At 35.4% G+C, this 20,606-nt stretch overlaps 1 protein-coding gene across 3 annotated transcripts in view; it reads left to right on the forward strand.

Annotated features, from left to right (window-relative positions):
- Positions 1-20,606, forward strand: part of LOC112048898 (protein gustavus) — a 133,504-nt gene that overhangs the window by 65,553 nt on the left and 47,345 nt on the right. Inside the window, exon 1 of one of the 3 annotated variants that reach the window (XM_024086640.2) lies at positions 9,687-9,885. The exons of the other annotated variants lie outside the window; for them this stretch is intronic. The gene's annotated coding sequence lies outside the window, so the exon portion shown is untranslated. Of the gene's footprint in view, positions 1-9,686; positions 9,886-20,606 lie in introns of those variants that run through there. 3 annotated transcript variants of the gene reach the window in all.

Genomic DNA, 20,606 nt, shown 5'->3' on the forward strand with positions numbered 1-20,606 from the left:
AACATTGACCTTATTTACTCGAATGTATCATAAAAATCAATATATTTAAACCTAGTCATCATCCCCATTGAAAATTTCGTACGCGATTGTAATGGTGTCAACGTGTTGCTATGGTTACTCACTGTACGTCACTAACACCCCCAAATTGTGTTACTGCGCATAGTTCAGCTTATAAGCTGCTTACTGTACATATTATCTCGTGAAGAAAGACAGACATAGTGTGGACTTTTCAGCGGCGAAATCGTAAAAATCGAACGAGATATTGATATAAAATAAAAAAGATATATCATGTCATAAACAGATAATATATGCGTTTGTAAACATTTTTCGTTGAACAGTTTTATTTTTTTTAAAGAGAAAATTAAGAATGGAAAATTAAACGCGCGAACGAGGTGACCCAGAGGACCTTGTTGCCAATTTGGCATATAATATGTATGAAGTATGAAGGCAATGATGTACAGCAACATATTCTGTGTAAATAATTTAAATTTAATTAAATTAATGTAATAAAGAAGGAGGTTATATTTACTAAATGTATGTCATTACTTAAAACAAACGTGTATTATTCTAATATATTTATTTTGTATGTTGTTTCAACTTTGTTGAAGTAAATCGATACATATCAAATTGAGTCACATTACATATTCCCAAGGAATTGAACCTGGACCTATCCACCTAACCCATTTGTCTCGACATTGTCTTAGCAACTGCGCCTTTAGAGGTCGTCGGAACCTTATCTGCCGAGTAGATTAGTAAATTGTTCTTCGTTTAAGATTTATTACCCACTTATACTTTCCGTTCAATTAAATTATATTGTTGTCTTTCTATCGGGTTTTAATTACGTAATCAATTAGCTGCCCTTTTACTTAAAATCCTTCATAACGACAATAATTAACTGACACTTACCAAGGAAGATAGTTACAAGCTCAGAATACAGAAAACCACCAGAAGGAGTGATAGCGCAAAGAAGTGAAGCCATTTAAACTACACATTTTACGATTACTCACTCTGTGTTTGTCGTGTTGTTTGACGTGCTATACAGGTGACAAATTTAATTAAATTAAGCCGTCTTGTGCTATTCCTTCGTGTAAAAATGCCGTTGGTAAAAAAAAGAAACTGAATAGGATCACATTTCACGTGTAAGTAGCACAAATAAATATTCTTATGTTAAAATAATGAATAATTTTTACGTGAATTTAGTTGTCATAGAAACCGATGACTTCATTTTGTAAGTGTTGCCAATGTAATTGTTTTGATTTTCCCTACTTTTAATTTCAATTCAAGGATTTATTATTTATGTAAAATATTAATCAACTAAATAGGTAGGCATAGGTTCCGGCAATTAAGTTGAAATAAAATTGTGGTAATCAGCGCAGATAAAGAAAGTGTAAAATAATCTTAAAGCTTTAAAATTTTACAAATAACAATGGCGTGCTATAATAAGTTCTTATAATTAAAAGTTATATATAAATATAATTAAAGTTTCTTATAATAAGTTCGTTCGTTCTTGTCTGTTTGTGTGTTTGTTTGCACATTTGTTTGTTTTCGTGTGCTTGTTTGGTCTTTTGTTTGTTTGTGTACCTACTTGTTTGCTTGTTTGTTTGAGCAAGAGGATTAAATAAAATATTTTTATCTTCAAAACACATTCTTAAAAGATATTAAACCAATTCAATGGCAAATTCAATTATTTATACTTGAATTTTAAGAGACATAAAAATTAGAGAAATAAGACGAGATAATAATAACTGTGCACACGATTGAAATACATATTTATAATAATAATATAATATAATTATATGGAATATATAAAATTATTATTGTAAATATGTATTTCTTTAGTTTGTTAGTTGATAAGTTTTATAATAACCGTCTTATTATATCTATTATTTATTTGTCCTTGTCTTAAATTTTTTAGAGTTCATTTTCTTGCTGACTCTTAGCAATCACTAGAAAACTGGTCCCACTGTTTTTATTATTTACCATACAAGTTAACATTTAATGTGATGAACTGTACACTTATTGTTTTCCTTTTAACATTATAAATTTTTACCACAAAATAGGGAAAAATTTAACAGCCTCATGTACTAGCAACATTACGCGGGTGAGAATTGCGACGAGTGCAGGCTGTTGTGTACAATTTTTGGACACACTGCGCACTATAGAATGACATCTAAACGTGGCTTCTGGTGGTTTTCTGTATTCTGAGGTTACAAGATCACTCGGTTTTTCCTGTCAATAAATACTTAGCAACCTCGTGGCTCATTATGAAGCGTTGATGTTTGAGTTCAATGTTGCGTTTTGCGTTCGTTGGTTACATAGAACGCAAAACGCAACTTTGCAGTTTAAAAGCGCACGGGTTAAAGATATATTTCGTGATTGGTGGGAATCATAGTAGGGGGTATTTACAACTGTTTAATATTTGTTCACTGGCCTAATTGGCCGCCATATTTGTAAATGCTAATTCGGTCATGAGAATATTAGGTATCAACTGGACTGGTACAGGCGTACCTAATAAAAGCAACTCGCACGCTATTCCGCTATTAGGAAGCAGGCGAAGCAGAGAACAGACGATAACGATTTCACGGCGGCGATACTCAATGGAGAAAATTGCGCTTTTCAGCAAAAAGTAGATCCGCTATATGGTTGCAGGATTCCTTTTAGATGAAAACGGCACATACATTTTTGGGCTCGTCGCTTCTTTGGCACAGTATGCACACCGGAGTCTCGATAAACGTGGTTTTGAAGTCTCTGTAGCTCGCATGGGTAAATGGCCAGAATAAATAGAAATACAAATCCGAAAAGCTCACGGTTCGAAACCCGCCCGTTAAAATTAGTAAGTTGAAGGGAAAATGAGAATATTGCCTTTCAAGTCATTTTTGTTACCTATGTTTGTCATTATCATCATCATTATCAGCCGATGGACGTCCACTGCTGGACATATAAGCCTCTTGTATAGACTTGCAAACTGCGTGAACATCGACATACCTAATACATGCAAGGAAATTAATTGAGAATATTCTTTTTAGCACACCACAAAAAACATGGAAAAAAATATCTAGGTCTGTAGACAAAACATCTGTTAGGTCGTCAAAAATTAGGTCAAAAGAACTTCACCTGTTTTACAGGTCTCTTTACATGTTGTGTACGTTTGTATGTACGTAATTAATACAATTGTTAATTTTTGTTGCAGGTAATAAGGCACTCGACATGACTGCGGAATCATATTTCGTTATTACATACAGTAAGTACGGAAATAAATTAAATTGAAGCCGTTATAGGGCTTCATTTCAATTTATTGGATTGGGGGCTGTGAATTGCTTCCTTACTGCTCCATATTTCTGGTCTATATGTCGTAAATCCTACTAATATTATAAACGCTTAAGTTTGTATGGATGTTTGTTACTCCTTAACGCCGCAACTACTGAAGCGATTTGGCTGAAATTCGGAACGGAGAAGAGCCCACAACAAAATCAGTCAGGTTTTTCCTTTTTTAGTTTATCACCAAATTACAATAGGTTTATAAGTAGCCAGTCACGTTTCACAATCACATTTATTTCCAAGTTTTTTGTCATTATATTATTATCATTAACACTACAATACGAATTTTCTATAAGCTTGCGTTTATAATATAACTAGCGAACCCGGTCAAGCTTTCGCTTTGACTTATATGTGCACTTCTTCCCTATCCCTACCCTACCCCTACCCTACTCCTACCTCTACTCTACTCCTACCCGATAGATAGGTAGGGATAGGTGAGCCCGTTCTTGAGTTCTAAAACTACAACGAAATGTGGCATTGATTTTTATACCTATTTAAATTTATTTCTCTTGGAAAGATCATAGATATGTCGTTGATTTAACAGACACGTGGCAGGATACGAGGAGAGAAGGCCAAAGAGATGATTGGAATGTGTGAAAGGGGATACGTGTGTAAAAAAGAGTAGATGACAAGTTGACGAATAAATATAGAAGCGAATGGTAGAGATTGACACATTTTGCCAACCTCACTTGAGTGGGATAAGAGGAACAAGTGATGATGACATGATATGACGTCTTTGCGTTGTTTAGTACCTACTGTCGAGCTAGTTTCTGCATCGATATTACATCAACATATAACAAACTTTGAAAGATGTTTATATACTTACATCAAAAATGATAAATATCTCCAGTCTAGTATATCTCAGAGTGGAGTGGGACACATTAATGCCTTGCAACGGTAATAAGAAAGTGGCCTTTGGTAATGTCGAGCGATTGGATACGATGTCGTTGCAAACGTGACGATAAACTGAGACACCTGTCTCGGGACCGGTGAATAACGGCCGTGCGCCGTGCATCGCGAATGCATAAGAAAAAATTGAACTATCTTGCGTCTAACGGCAACTTGCAACGGCTTGCAGCCTTGCACCGATAGACGCCGGCATACATTTTAACGTTTACTAGCGGACGTCCTCGACTTCGTCCGCTTGGAATTCAGTTTTCACAATTTCCCTGGGAATCATGGATTTTCTGTTAATCCAAGGTATTATCTATTCTTTATTTTTAATTTTCAGCCAAATCGCTAGTTGCGGTGTTAAAACGCATACAAACATACATCCATACAAACTTTCGCGTTTATAATATTAGTAGGTTTATTTTATGTATAAGTACTACTACGCCAGCGTCTTCGCAACCGTGAAAATCTGTTTTTCATAAATCTCGCGGGAAAAGTAGTCTACATGTTACTCCTTAACCTCCTGTAACTTCCAATGAAAGTCCCGTTGGAATCGGTTCAGCCGTTCCAAAAATTAACCCAGACAAACGGACATACTAAATTTTTAATAAAACTTGTTTATAGTTTGATATCGTGTAAATAACTATATGCACACACAACACAGTTATCTTGATATCACAGAAAGACACTTCAAATTTATTTATATGTTTTAAGTATTGATAGTAACTAACTCTTTTGCCTAGACTCTAGATCTAGATTTAGTAATAGTTAAGCCGGTTGGCTATTGGTCATAAAGTCCTGTAGTGAAATTTCTCTTTTTAGGAAATTATCAGTTGCAGTTCTGTTTAAATCCTCTTTGACACAAACTTAGCCGGAAAGACCTAGGATTTATTGCCCACCGATATTGCTTTTTTTCAATTTGAAGGGTATTTTTATCAGTGCGTTTACACGCTTCATTTATCGGCCACAACACATTTTAAACCTTTTTGTTATCGGCCTTTGTTATGGTCTGTTATATGCTATGCTTGTACCGTGTCTTACCTTACCAATACACAAACTGTCTCGTCATCATAATCATCATCATCATCATCATCATCATCATCACTTACCAATACACAAACTGTCTCGTCATCATAATCATCATCATCATCATCATCATCATCATCATCATTATCAGTCGATGGAAGTCAATGGAACTGCTGGACATAGGCCTGTTGCATACACTTGAAATACCATGGTCTCGAGTCGCCAGCACTCAGCGACTCCCAGCGACCAACACTACGTTTTCCGTGTCTAGATTATTTTACCCTGACGCGTCAAAACATTAACACACTGTGCTTGTTTGGTGTCTATGAATTAATAAAACGCGTCAGGCTTCATATACACTATACAAAGCGTACAAATGTGTTGATTTTCCATGTATAACAACATAACATTATTTAAAAATCTACTGATTCCGTCAATATACATACATAAATGTAATGTATAAAAATTGTCTACCATACCGTAGGTACAAAGTCATTTTTTAATTAGAATTAATCTTTCATCTCAATTCTAATTAAAGCTTTTTGATTCTGATGCTCTCAAAAGAATAAATCGTGCCTTATCTATTTTTAATGGAATTAACCTTCGATACCATTCATTTGAGACTTGGAAGATATAATAGCTAGTACTATTAGAACTTATGTCTTTGGATTTAAGCAATGAAAGACATTTCAATTATACGCAATTGTGAAATAATACTGTAGCTTAGTTCATGCAGTTAATGAGATAGAATGGCAGTGTTGTAAAAATATATATTCCAGAATTAATAATATACTATAGTTGAATAGTTAAATATAAATAATTAAGTTACTGATTTTTAATAAAATATCAACAATTAATAATTAGTACATAAATAATGGCCATTGTTTAATAATTATAATAATTTAATTAATAATAGACTTTATATAACGTACTGATAACCGTACCTCACGCTTGACCTTGCATTGGACCATATATGACTGTGCGCTGCGCACTCTTCGCGCTCTACCTCAAAAACGGTTGATCGTATCAAAAAAAAACATAAGACATAAATTGTAGAGAATTTTATACTCTACAACTTTTATTATAGGTAAAAATATCATTTAAGCAATAGAAAGCGAGATATTATCAAAAAACCAATTTTTATGACCTTTGACCTTCAATATCTTAAGACGCGGACACGGTATCATTTGTGACTTTTGAGACAACATTTAGAACGACAAAACAAAGGTTTATACCAATTTATAGCTTATTATCTTTCATTCCGAGGTGAAACCCCTAAAATCACTGGGCTATTGTAGTCAAGGGCTAACTTGTAAAGAATAAAAAAGATTACAGTATTTTTTTATTCTTTGACAAGTTAGCCCTTGATTGATGTCTCACTCGATGTTAAGCAGACGATGCAGTCTTAAGATGTAAGCGGGCTAACAAGTTAATTATTTTACCCATACCTCTTGGCGGTTTATACGTGGCATCGTACCGGAACGCTAAATCGCTTGGCGATACCTCTTTGCCGGTAGGGTGGTAACCAGCCACGACCAATGCCTACCACCAGATCAGACCTCAGTCAATTTAGGAAATGTAAAGCACTGAACTGGGAATCGAATCCAGGACCTCGTTGAGATCCACAGCACTACACACTACTTTATATGAGACATGGCGGTATTCCCCAAACAAAGCATGTTAATAAATAATTCACACGGCTATCAAACTCTTGCGTGTGGTAAAATAGTTGTTTAATAATTCCACGGCGTTGTTTGTGTTTGCCGTTTACGCGGATACACTGCTAAACTTTAATAGCGTCTTGCTTGTAATTTATTACATACAAAGTGTAGAAACATATTATAGTTTTATCATATGTCGCGGAAGCCCGCGAATTCGTTCGCGTTGAATTCAGTTTAGATGTTATTTTTCCGGGATGAAGAGTAATCCAGAGTAAAATCTATTTCCATTCATAATTTTCAGCCAAATTCCAGCCAGCTTCAGTAGCCGCAGCGTAAAGGAGGAACAAACATACACACTTACACACAAACTTTCGCCTTAGTATGATATTAGTCTTATCAATACATATACATAAAATTGAAGTGTATGTCTATCATTTCAAGATAATTGTGTTTTCTCAAGTGTTCATAGTTATTTACGGGATACCAAAACACAATAAGTTTTTTGAAATTTTCGTCTGTCTGTCATTTCTGTTTGTCCAGGCTAATCACGGGAACGGATGGACTGATTTTAACGGGACTTTGATTGGAAAATAGAGGAGGTTATTTAGTAACATATAGGCTTCTTTTTATACCGCAAAAATCAATAGCACCTACGAGATTTGTGAAATACTTTCACGTGTAGGACGTCGTAGTAACTAAACGTCATAAATATCACCTTATTTTAGCAGAGCACAAGCCTCTTCATTTATACATACGACGAGACTGGCATTTAGAGTGTAGACCACCACCTTGCAACAATGTGGGTTGGCAGTGTTAAGGCTTTGTGTTGTATTTTTGACTCCGTAACGATTGCAGTATCAGATTTTAATGTTAATATTTATAGCGATTGCTTTATTGATTACTTATTAGGGTTCCGGACGTACGTACGTACTAAAACGGAACACTTATTTCTTAGTTTATGTATTTGTCAAAGTTTTGCGTTAAAATAGCTTAACACGACGATAGTCTATAACAAAAAATATTTGTAAAATGTTACAATATAGCGTGCCTAGATAGGGGTTTTAGTCAAGGTAAGCCAAATGTAAAATACATATTACTTTTTGGTAAACATTTAGTGCCGGTACCTACTCATAGAGAAATTTGCGTGTCGCACGCAATAATAATCAAATGAAAAAAAATAATCTAAACTGAATCTGAGGTCAACTTTTTAAAAATAAATGTAAGTGTTACTTCTACCATCGTTATCAACCCATATTCGACTCACTTCTGAGCTCGAATCTCCTCTCAGAATGAGAGGAGTTAAGCCATAGTCCACCACGTTGGCCCAATGCGGATTGGCAGACTTCACACAGGCAGAGAATTAAGAAAATTCTCTGGAATGCAGGTTTCCTCACGATGTTTCCCTTCACCGTTTGAGACACGTGATATTTAATTTCTTAAACTCCTACCATGGGTAATCAATAATCGTGGATTGCTTTTCAATTATAATATTTAATATAAATAATAGCGTGGATAACTTATTTGTTCGCTTCACATATAATTTATCTTCTTATAAAAATTATTACGAACTAATATCCTCTATTTTAAATCACTTCCTAGAAGAACTAACGACTAACGAGCACTTGCCGCATTTAGCATCTAATGGTCAATCGATTTGTGACGGCGAACAAGATTGACGGGGTACATTACGCACTTACGGTGTCTTGCAGGTCATACGGAAATAATGGATACGATAAAATGAAGTCGCTTTCGATGTATGTTCGCTTATATCTTTTAAACTATTCAACGAATTTTAATGCAGTTTAGGCAATAGATAGAGTGATTCAAGAGTAAGGTTTATATGCAGTGACGTGCACAGGATCTTTAACTAGGGTGCACCAGTGGCGAAGGATGGAATATTAGATGAAGATAAACCGTCCCAAAGAAAAGGAAATCATACAGCGTGATACTAACTCCGGTTTCTCATAATACATCCATGGGTACATATTTATATTCTTTACAACAATGAATATGTAAGTATGGGTTTTTAAAAGGTAACCCGGCGGGAATCGGTTTGCTTGGACTCTTAGCCGCTGGTATACACTATAGGTACAAAATAGAAAAAATTCTATCGCAATACAAGTTCGTAACGTTCTCAAGGTAGGCAGGGCAATTTTGCATCTATGGTGTGCACGTCACCGTTTATATGTATAATAGGTACCTAATTACATAATAATGAAAATATATCAGGGATTTAAAAAAGCACAGCTGCTGGCGGGCCGTTTCGCCCCGGTTGGCAGCGGTCGGCGGGTGCAGGGTTGTGCTATAGTCGTAATACAGTCGGACATTCTGTAGTATAGACTAATCATAATTTTAATATGTACAGTGTACACCCGTGCAAAGCCGGGGCAGCTTACGAGTATTATAAAAAGGTAAAGTTTGTGGTATTGTATTCGTAGGAGGCAATCTCAGGGCAATCTCAATCTACTGTATCGATTCGAGCGAAAGCCTCATTATTTGTGAATGTAATTTAATCCCGTATTTTATTCCTTGTACTATTATTTTATTCCTGTATTCATTCATTCATTATTTATTATTTTTTTATTCATTCATTATTGTATTATTTTATTCCCGTATTCAGACAAAAATGGGAACTAAGCGGGTGAATACGCGGAGCGTCGGCTAGTACGGAAATAATGAAGAACCACATTATCGCTGCGACAAATTCTAACGGAGCAAGTTGCGTGGGGGAAATGGACCGACTGGCGCACGCCGCACGCGCACCGCTATAATAGATCGTCCGTCCCAGTACGTTTCGGCGCGCTGTTGAGTTCACGTGCTTTGTTGATCCGTGTCGCCACCGTTCCGATGTATGGACCCTTGTTTGTGTGATCCGATGTTTATGTTGTCCTCCCTTATCGACCCCCTATGCCACGACCCCCTGTGCCACGAACGTCGTATCGCGTTATGGAAACAGTGTACGGAATAGCGTCGCACTGGGCTACATAAGGTATGTCTTATCGCAACATACGTTACTTATTGGTGATTGTTAATGAAAAATACACTTACCGTACGTGTCTAATTGATGTAGTTAGTTGATTTAATAGCACTAGTGTCATGTAAATTGATTTGCTGTTAAGAAATCAATTATTTAGTTTGTACAGTGAGGGTAAATTTAACAGGAAAAGTTGTTTAATTTTTGTAAGGTCACGTCGGCTTAGACCTTGAAATATTTACGAATGGAATCTTAACGTCTTCGCTTGTAGGTCACCTATCAGTTTTATATCGGTTTGCGTTCAGTTTTATTCTGAAATCAGTGAAAACGTCTTGAAATCGTCATATTTGAAAATAACAGTTATTTATTTTAATAAAGAAATTGGCATACGAGTATTATAATAATAATTAGATCGTCCGACGACGTTATCTGCTGACCTCTTGGTAAAGCGTGTAAACACAGACGTTTATAACTCATCGAATACGCAAATGCTTCTAGCTTCGATATTATCAATATACACACGCGTCGTGTGACCCTCGCCGAGGTCACGGCATTATCACTTTGTAATTTTTAGCATATTTTGTGTGCGTTCGAATGTTTAAAAACAAAAGTCAGACACACACGATCAAGTTAGCGTCAACTCTGCAACGCGTGTTTGGATATGGGCAGTGAAAAAATAACGAAGCCATAACCATGTTTCGATATTTTTTTCATTGCCCAACATCCCTAACGGCCGTTTTCAATAACCTACCCAAGATTAAGGATAGATAGCTATCCTCGATTATCTGTAACAGTCAAACTATCTGTCAGTAGGTTATTGAAAAGCAGATTAGAACAGAAAGATAGATTTTCTTAACTTTAGTAAGCGAAATGGCGGATAGATAGTTTATTGAAAACGGCCGTAAGCGAACAGGGGAGTTAGCTACACCATAACCACAAACGCCACCTAAAGCTAGAAGCGGCGTTGTGTGCGTGTGGCACCTTCCTTCGACCTGACTTCGGACTTTATATAAAATGAATGATAACTACAGAAAATAGGTCGGTGGCCAACTACTAGCGCGCTACACTAGCGCGTCAAAACTGAGGCTGACAAATGTGTATAATTGACTTAATTTCATTTCGTCGCTTATCAAACAACGAAATTTATGTAAACAAATAATACCTAAATATTGTCTACAATGTCGAGTTGTATGTTCAGGAAGTGTAAAAACTATATCCTATACTTAAATATATAATGTATGCTAAAACAAAATTGTGCATGTGCGCGCTCAGTGATGTAGTAAATTCGAATCACTTTTTGCGGTGATTTTGTTGGTACGTAACATTTATAGTATAAAATTATCTTTGCCGGTGGCAGAGTTTTGTGGATCCCGTGTTGGGGACTCTAAGCGCGCTGACTTAACGGTAAACATGATCGTGTGTGGTTGGCGTTTCATTATAATTTTTATTCGAGGTTTTATGAATAATTCCCAAGCGAGCTGAACGTGGTGGTGGTATTGACATTTCGACGACAAATTCTTTCCCGAGCCGCTCACTCGGAGACCTCGCAATTGCGAAAACGTTCACATTGACGATAAAATATTCTGATACATTACAATACTTGAGTATAACCAAATTTAGATACGCGAGGCGACCTCTGTACAGACTTTTTGCCTTTTCATTATTTTGCGAAATAATATTTATATACCTACACTATATATTTACCCATCATTTCATCATATTTAACAGCCCATGGACGTCCACTGTTGACTGTCTTGTATAGGCTGCATAGGCGTCTTGTATAGACTTCCAAACACCACGGTCTCGAGCTGCCGCCATCCAGCGGCTCCCTGCAACCAGCTTGATGTCTTTGGTTTACGATGCGTGGTCACCATTCACCTTGAGACCCCCACGTCCATCGGCTCGAACCCTTCCTTTTGCACTGCCCATTGCCACTTCAGCTTCGCGACTCGCTAAGATATGTCAGTCTCTCTGAGATCTCCTCATTTCTGATTCGATCAGGCAGAGTAACTCCAAGCATAGTTTGCTCTATCGCGCTTTGAGTGACTGAGCCTTCTTATAAAGCCTATAATTAGCAATCAAGTCTGGTACCTACCTATACAAGTATATAATAAAATATACTCGTGCTGTATAATAAATACATTTTATTATTTTCAGGTAAGTAGGTATACATTCGTTTATAACGTGCGTAGTTATTGAAAGTGGAAAGCCTTGGTATTATCGCTGAATGACTTACACGCCTATTAAATAACGGCCAGTAGGTGCGCAAATGGTTATTTATAAAGATTTTGACTTTTTAAAATTTACATAAGTTATGAATTTTAAATTCTACAATTAAACCTCTAAATTGACTCACCTTGAAGGCAAGTTCGCTTCGTATTCCACATTCGTGCAATAATATGTATTATAATACAAACGAACTGGAATTAAAAGTTAAATAAATAATGGAGAAGTACTAAATACAAAATGAAAAGCTGCAATTTATTTCCTCTATGTTTATTTCTATGGTCCTTTAAACGTTTTCATTAAACTTACGACTTACATATTTAAAATAACAAGCAGAAAGCGTCCTTTCTTATAAAAGTGATTTGTTAATATTATTATTATTTACACGCACATACTTTTCTTTACTAGACACCTGCCTGTGACGTCATCGTTGAAGGATCAGCTGGTCGCCTTAGTCCCAATAAAAAAATATAATTGTTTAGCATAACAATGCTTGCCAGAGCGTAGAATATTGAATGCACATGGAAAAGGGTTCATTATCGATTGTTCTCTGTAAAATGAGAAATCAAAAACATTTCTTATAATTTTACGATAAAATAAACAACATTTTGAAAGTCACTGCATTTTTAACCCTTCTAAAGTTACATTTATTACACGAAGATTTATAAATCTCAATATGTTATCGTTATTTTTGTATGAAATATTGAACCTATACAAATAACTAAGGCAAATAATATGAAATGAGGACACGTAACCTTCTCAATGATACGGGTAAACGCAAGGAGCGTGTGTATGGTAGTTATAAATCTGTACTTATATTATAAAGTGATAAGTAAAGTTTATGGTATTGTAAGGGGTTTTAATAATTTTTTTTTGTCCTCGTATTCTCACGGGAACGGAAACTACGCAGGTGAAACCGCGGGGCGTCTGCTCCACAATATTTTTTACAGCTACGTTTTAGATGGAATGACAATATCGACTTTGGTATACGTAAGCAGATATTGTTCTTTGAGAATATTAATTTATTCGAGTACTGTATACAGTATACTCTAATTTTAATTTATATTATAAATATAATATTATAAAGGCGAAAGTTTGTATGTGTGTGTAAGTTTGTTCCTCCTTGCGCTGTGGCTACTGAAACGATTAAGCTGGAAATGGAAATAGATTTTACTCTGAATTAACACATATAGACAATTTTTCATCCCGGAAAAAATCGAGATTCTTGCGGGATTTGTGAAAAACTGAATTCCACGCGGACGAAGTCGCGGGCGCCCGCTATTATTACATAATTACGAGTCAATCTTAGTTTCTAAAATTTTAATAAAAAAAATTCAACCGACTTCCAACTCAAAAATTAACCTAAACTAAAAAGCAAAAAATAACATCTTACCTATGTGCTACCTTCTGATCAGTTTGAAGGCGGTGCCAAGCCAGTGATGTTTTAATTCAAGCCTTTTAAATTACGCAATTTCTGTGGTTCTTTCAGAAACAGCTTTAATTAAAACATGACACTGGATTGGCACCGCCTTCAAACTGATCAGAAGGTAGCACATAGGTAAGATGTTATTTTTTGCTTTTTAGTTTAGGTTAATTTTTGAGTTGGAAGTCGGTTGAATTTTTTTTATTAAAATTTTTATTTTTTAATTTTTAGTGTTAGCACACCTACTGAGTGTGAACTGACTGTCCTCCGTCTTCATCACCAGACCCCCTATGCAGTCACAATCCATATGGGTGGGAAGTTCTCATCAATATAAAATTTATCAAGTCCAAACACAAGGTAGCTACTGTGAACCGTCGAGGAGTTCCCTTAACTCTCCTTCATCTTCATCACCAGACCTCTAATACAGTCATAACCTATCCAGGTGGAAAGTTCTCATCAATACAAAATTATCAAGTCAAAACACAAGGTAGCTACTATGAACCGTCGAGGAGTTCCCTAACTATCCTTCGTTTTCTTCACCAGACCCCTAATACAGTCACAACCCATCTAGGTGGAAAGTTCTCATCAATACAAATTTATCAAGTCCAAACACAAGGTAGCTACTGTGAACCGTCGAGGAGTTCTCTTCACTGTCCTTCGTCTTCATCATCAGACCCTTAATACAGTCACAACCTATCTAGGTGGAAAGTTCTCATCAATACAAATAAATTAAGCCCAAACAAAAGGTACCTGCTGTAAATCGTTGACGAGTTCCATCGTCTGTGTATCGGCTCCATCATCAGACCAACTCCAGACCTTCATAAAATTGTAGTGGTTTAAAATACCTTATGGAAACACTAACAAACGCACTAGCCGTCTCTACGATTTTCAAAAGTTCCCCTCGATTTCTCCAGGATGCCATCATCAGATCCTGACATGAAAAAAATGGGACCACCCTGGAATCAAACCCTTCACAACAAAAAAAGAATTTTCAAAATCGGTCCACAAATGACGGAATTATCGCTGGACATACATAAAAAAAAAAAAAAAAAAAAAAAAAAAACATACATACAGCCGAACGTAGAACCTCCTCCTTTTTGGAAGTCGGTTAAAAAGGGGCGTACTATCTTAATATACCCACCTTGATTAATAAATAAATAATTCATACAAGGGTTGGGTTCGTCAATCAGCGTTCCGCGTTACCTGAAATCTGACTTAAGTCTCCTAATCCCTTCCACGTTTATCTTAACATACTAGAAGATGTCTGCGACTTTGCTTCAACTGTTTAATTTTTCAGGTAAAAATCCTTAAGTAGATCGATACATCCGATTTACGCCTTACATGCCGCTTTGGGCTGTATTGGCTCATCTTCAAGTCAGGCTTTGAAGAACCCAGTTCTTTTGAGAGCTGGTTAAAAGTAGGCGTCCACTGATCCGCATTGTAGGTACTTGTACGTATCGGACGCATCCCATCAAACGGATTTTTAATTTTACGATAAATAAAATCAGTTCACTTGTATGAGTTTTTATGCGTACGATGCGGATCTGTAGACGCCTTCCGTAAGTCTTTGGTCTCAATCTATCATTAACATTTAGAAGTGATCAATACAGAATCAAAAAACATTAAGTACGTAAGCCTCCAAATTGGTCAGCGTGGTTGGTTTAAATCTGATGATAGCTGTAGGCAAAAATCAATAGTGATATAGTCTTAGTCCTGTATTTTACGCAAACATTTTGGAATTTTCACTCCTGTTGTACACTCAGTTGCCTAAGCACGCTGCTAAAGTAGTTAACGAACAAACTTTAGGTAGTTTAAATGTGTGAAGGGGCTACCCTGTGATATGACTTCGCGTTTATTAGCTCTTGTAGCTACTGGTGGTAGGGATGATGGCAGTTTATTAAATTGTAAATAAATTAAGAGTATGCTTAATCTACTGGTGGTAGGGATGATGACAGTTTATTAAATTGTAAATAAATTAAGAGTATGCTTGATAGTAAAACAATTTTGTAAAAGTAACAGGGATTTAAAGGGTCATGTTTGTGACACTTCCACGATTTGTGAAAAACTAAATTTCACGCGGACGAAGTCGCGGGTTTCCGTTATGATCGTTAGATTTGTATTAATTAAACAAAATTACAAATTCTTATGTTATTTGTGCGGTATATGTTTATACATAAACGTGACATTTTTCAACATATGAATATGTTGAAAAATGTCACGTTCAATGTACGGAAGCTAATAAAACTGTATTTTTATCTAATTACGATAAAAGATTATTATTAGATTTTGGAATTTTATAATCTTATTTATTTTGTACACATCCAGACAATCTTTGTTTTTTACGTATAAATTAGTCATCATTCCTGTTGTAGACAAATAGTTATATAGGTTCCCTATAAATTTCTAATCCATAAATCTTTGGTGAATAAAAAAGTAATAGCCTCTAAAATTGTGTCCGCTTTTCTTAGAGGCCATAGTTTTTTAACTACGAACACAAGTCTTACAAATAAACTCCAGCAAACAAAATCGTAATATGTGATATTTTTTCACCTTTCAATAACATTGTGAAACAGACTACGTAGGTATTTTATTGTGAATAAACGTGTCAGCCTAATGAAATGACGTAGCACTAAGGTGAGGAAAGCGCTGAAATTAAGGTCGTTGACCGGTCAGGAAATCGAGAGCGCATGAAACGTTTGTAAAAAAAAACAATCTATTTTGTTAGCGTATATTCACATTTATACATAGGTACATACATGCGTCGTGTATCTAGCCTATTATTTAGTACCAGCTGCGATACGATAAATTTGAATTTTGATACTATATGTACTTACATGAAAATTTCATTGATTATCATAACTGACTGTCTGATTTTCATTAACGCTAAGTTGAAACTGTTAAGGCTCGTATTAATAGACGTTCCGTAATATCGAACCTGAAGTTCAAGTACCTAACTTGGAATTCGTGATCCAAAACCACGTCTTAACCACTAGACCAATGAGGTAGGTAGATAACTATCACAGCTCCGTAATGACGCATTATTAGCTCGTTGTAAACAAAACCCTATGTTACTCTTTGATAATGAAGCTTTTCTTTGGTGAAAGAATTTTTAAAATACAGTAGTTTACCAAAGGAAAAAATATTTTCTCTTTATAATATTACTGTTGATGTGCACACTCCTTTATAATGGTATGTACTACGTATTACCTAGCGACTTGTGCTTAAAAGGCTATGAGGGTTACCCTTCCTCGCGCCAATCGCGCTCCACTAAAATACGGAAACATTTATTATGTCAGTTACGGAACTTTAAACTATCTCTTTCTTTGTAATGCCTTGGAAACTAAGTTACAAAATTCTCTCCCCTTATTTAAATATGCTTTACTATGTTGTTTTAACTGGAGAATTCTTCGGGTTAGAATTCTATTTCCCACTGTAATTTTACTAAATGTTATCTTTTGTTCTTTATAACATTTTTCCTGGCAACTCATTGTTGGCCCTGCAAAAGTTTTCCTTGTAAAGCAAGACGACTGTCGTGGCCAGACTTTCGCTTCATGGCAACTATCGCCGGACCCTTTTTAGGTTTTACATTTTCAATGTCCAGCAAACGGTTACTGAGGACGTGGTTTATGAAATTATCTCGAATAAAATAAGAATAAAAAATAAAAAGTAAGTGCTTTTGCAGCTTCGACGCACGAATGGACTTTACTCTTACAGATCGACTGTCTAAATAAGTGTATGTTGCCTCGCAGCATACACTATGTACGTCTAAATACTCACATCTGAAAAGTGAAAGGTGCGCAACCGAGTGCGCAGAATAGGTTGCGCACAAAAACGTAACGTCATTCGTTCATCGAATTTTTTCATTCATTATTCATATTTATGAAAAATCAATTCTTAAGGAGTAAACTATAAAAATACGCTTATAATTAGATGATTCAGGTTCTGTGTTGTTCCTGCTACCTCCCAAAGCTTGATCGAAGCTATAATCGCCTGCCATAGTTATCTGTAGGAGCATGGAACAAACTTTTTAATGGATCGAAGTTTGTTTGAAACCTCGATCATTTTGTCTATGAAGATCTGGCCGTCAATGGCCCATTGTCCATTTTAAGCTAAGTGTACGCCCACTAAATTACCAAGATCTGTTATTTTTTATAACAATACAATAGCGGATATATTGTCTCGCATCTATAGGTACTAATCAAATCATATCAGATTCATATCAAACAAGGAAAAATCAAGTATATAACTATAACTACGGGTCTAAATTCCATGAATCTATAATTATGTGTTTGCTTTGTAGGTATATGTTCTAAGAAATTAAGCGCACAAGAATGCATTGGCCACGTTTGTAGCTTGAACAAATATTGGGTGCGCCGTTCTTAGAACCTTACCCCTAGCTAGCTAAGGTGATCTATATCAAAGTTATGGTCAGTTTACTTCAGTTTTTTTTTGTACTTAAACGGAAGAGAATCTATGTACCTGTTCGACAAATCCTATTGTAATATACTCATAATGTCTGGTGTTTTAAAGTTCACCAATAGAAACTGAGATAAAATGAAACAATTTATGGATTTGTAATATAATCGCAGTTTACCTGCCTGCCTGTTACAGTTTTGTATACAGATGTTTTGAAACTTCCTATCTATCTGTTGTTTGAGAATTGTTTAACAATTTAAGTGCACCCCTAGATTATGTACATAATTAGTCGATTAAGTAGGTAAGTACAGTTGCAAGCACATAATTATGGATACGGGGAATGTTGTATTGCAGTAGGTATAATCTAAAAGATCCAAGTATATAATAAAAGATTAAAGCAATTCTAAAATAGATAAAAAATGCAGGTGAAAATTAGGATTACGATAAAATTTACAGAAAATTCATCTTTTTAACACAATAAAATAGGTAAACGGCTCAACTCACGTAAATTTGTTGGACCTATTTCGAACTCATACGAGATACTTAATCTATACTAATATTATAAAGCTGAAGAGTTTGTTTGTTTGATTGAACGCGCTAATCTCAGGAACTACTGGTCCGATTTGAAAAATTCTTTCAGTGTTAGATAGCCCATTTATCGAGGAAGGATATAGGCTATATATTATCCCCGTATTCCTACGGGAACTGGAACCACGCGTGTGAAACTGCGCGGCGTCAGCTAGTCTTGTATATTTGACGAGGTACCTATTTATACATTTAGTATATATTTAAATACTTGGCCACAGAATTTCAGACTACGACATGTGTGCTTTTAGACAAAATTCGGCCGTCTACATTTTAACAAAAACCATCTGCTATTGTCGCTAGACGATACTGGATACCTACCTACCTACCTAGGATACTGTATGTGGTAACATAGTTGTCGCGTTTTATATTTTCCAGATTACATACACTTACATAATTGCAAAGAAACCTTTTGCTATTGTTAATAAAGTGTAATGAAGGTTACTTTGTTGCATGACTAGGAAATAGAAACTAGATTTCGCAGCAGTTAAAGCAATTGTCTATATCTTTTACTTTATTTTTTTTTCATTTAATTTAGTTTCAATAACGGCTTCAGGGATACGCTATTGCTTAACTAATCCCTTGTAACTAGTAACTTTTTTCATAATTAACTACAATTATTATTTTTTTTATCAATATAATAGTCGTTTATCCATCGTGGGTCGTACTGAATTCTTTGTCTGCTGTACTGGGAACTTGGTTAAGATTTTATGCTTTAACTTTATCTACTAATAAACTTAATGGGCCAGAATTCAAACATATACAGTATACACGTACTGAAAGTTTTGAAAAAAAAATCGCAATGGTTAAACAATAAATAATTATAACTTAATTCGATAATAAATATCTTGTGTTCTTACAATTTGTTTTATTACAATATACTTCATTATTCTGTAACTTTATTTACTTATTTTGTGCATCATCATAAGCTGGTATTACAAAACCATAGTATGATATTTTAGCGCTGAAATTCTTTTAATATAATATCAAAAATAATCCCTAGCTACATTTGAATTTTAATCGCTAATGACGACACGAGCAAAACATTTTATAAAACGTGGAACACAAGCAATTTTCTTTCTTGTCTCAACAGAGAATGTGTGCAGAGTATGTTTAATTTAGTAGAAAAACAGTTACCGTAAGAAGGCTTGCTTCACGAAGCGTAAAAAGCTTTGGGTGGATATGTACGTCGTTTGTGTTGTCTGTATTACGTTACTGCAGTAGCTGATGTGCCGTAGTTTCGTGATCCGCTACATAAAAGCACGAAACGAGTATTTCCAGAGCATCTTCACACCATCCGATACGATATTTGGTGCACATAAATTACTCCTCAAACTTAAGGGTAAAACATACAAAACGATCGTAAGACCTGCCGTGCTGTATGGTTCAGCAATGATGATCGGTAAAAGGGGCAAGCAAACGAAATGTGTATGTTGAGACTTGAGGTGGATGTATGGTGTGACAAGAATCAATAAAATAAGGACAGAGTATGTACGAGGAAGTCTGAAAGTGTCAGTGTCAGTGAAAGAAAAGTTGAGGTTAGTTTGGCATGGACAATAATGTAATTGAATTAAAATGTAATATGACAAAACATATTGTAATACGGAGGGATGAAAGTCAAATTGCCAGTAGAATGTTGAAATTGCAAGTGGAAGTTAAGAAGTTAATTTGAGCGCTTTTAAAATCTATGTTAGATTTAATGATATTAGAAGTCAGACTATGCTAGGCGTCCACATATTATACGCACCGTCGGACGCATCGCATCAAACGGATCGTAGTATTCTTTGTATACATACATGTGCGTCCACTGATCTACCATAAAATTATTCGATACTTACGTTGCGGATATGCCTACCTACTACTTACTACCTATCTCTAAACTAAAATCTGACAAAAGAAAACGCTCATCTTTATTTTTTTAAATATATGGCGTTGTATAACGACAATTTGCAGATAAATACACGTCGTCGAGCATAAAGCACAATTTCCCCTGAAATCACAGTATTCAAATATTCTGAAATCGACACTGACTGAATCCAATTGACACAGATTACTGCAAAATAAATCGGATCGGATAAATTAAACG

The sequence above is a fragment of the Bicyclus anynana genome, chromosome 19 (assembly GCF_947172395.1).
Source record: "Bicyclus anynana chromosome 19, ilBicAnyn1.1, whole genome shotgun sequence".
Lineage (NCBI taxonomy): Eukaryota > Metazoa > Arthropoda > Insecta > Lepidoptera > Nymphalidae > Bicyclus > Bicyclus anynana.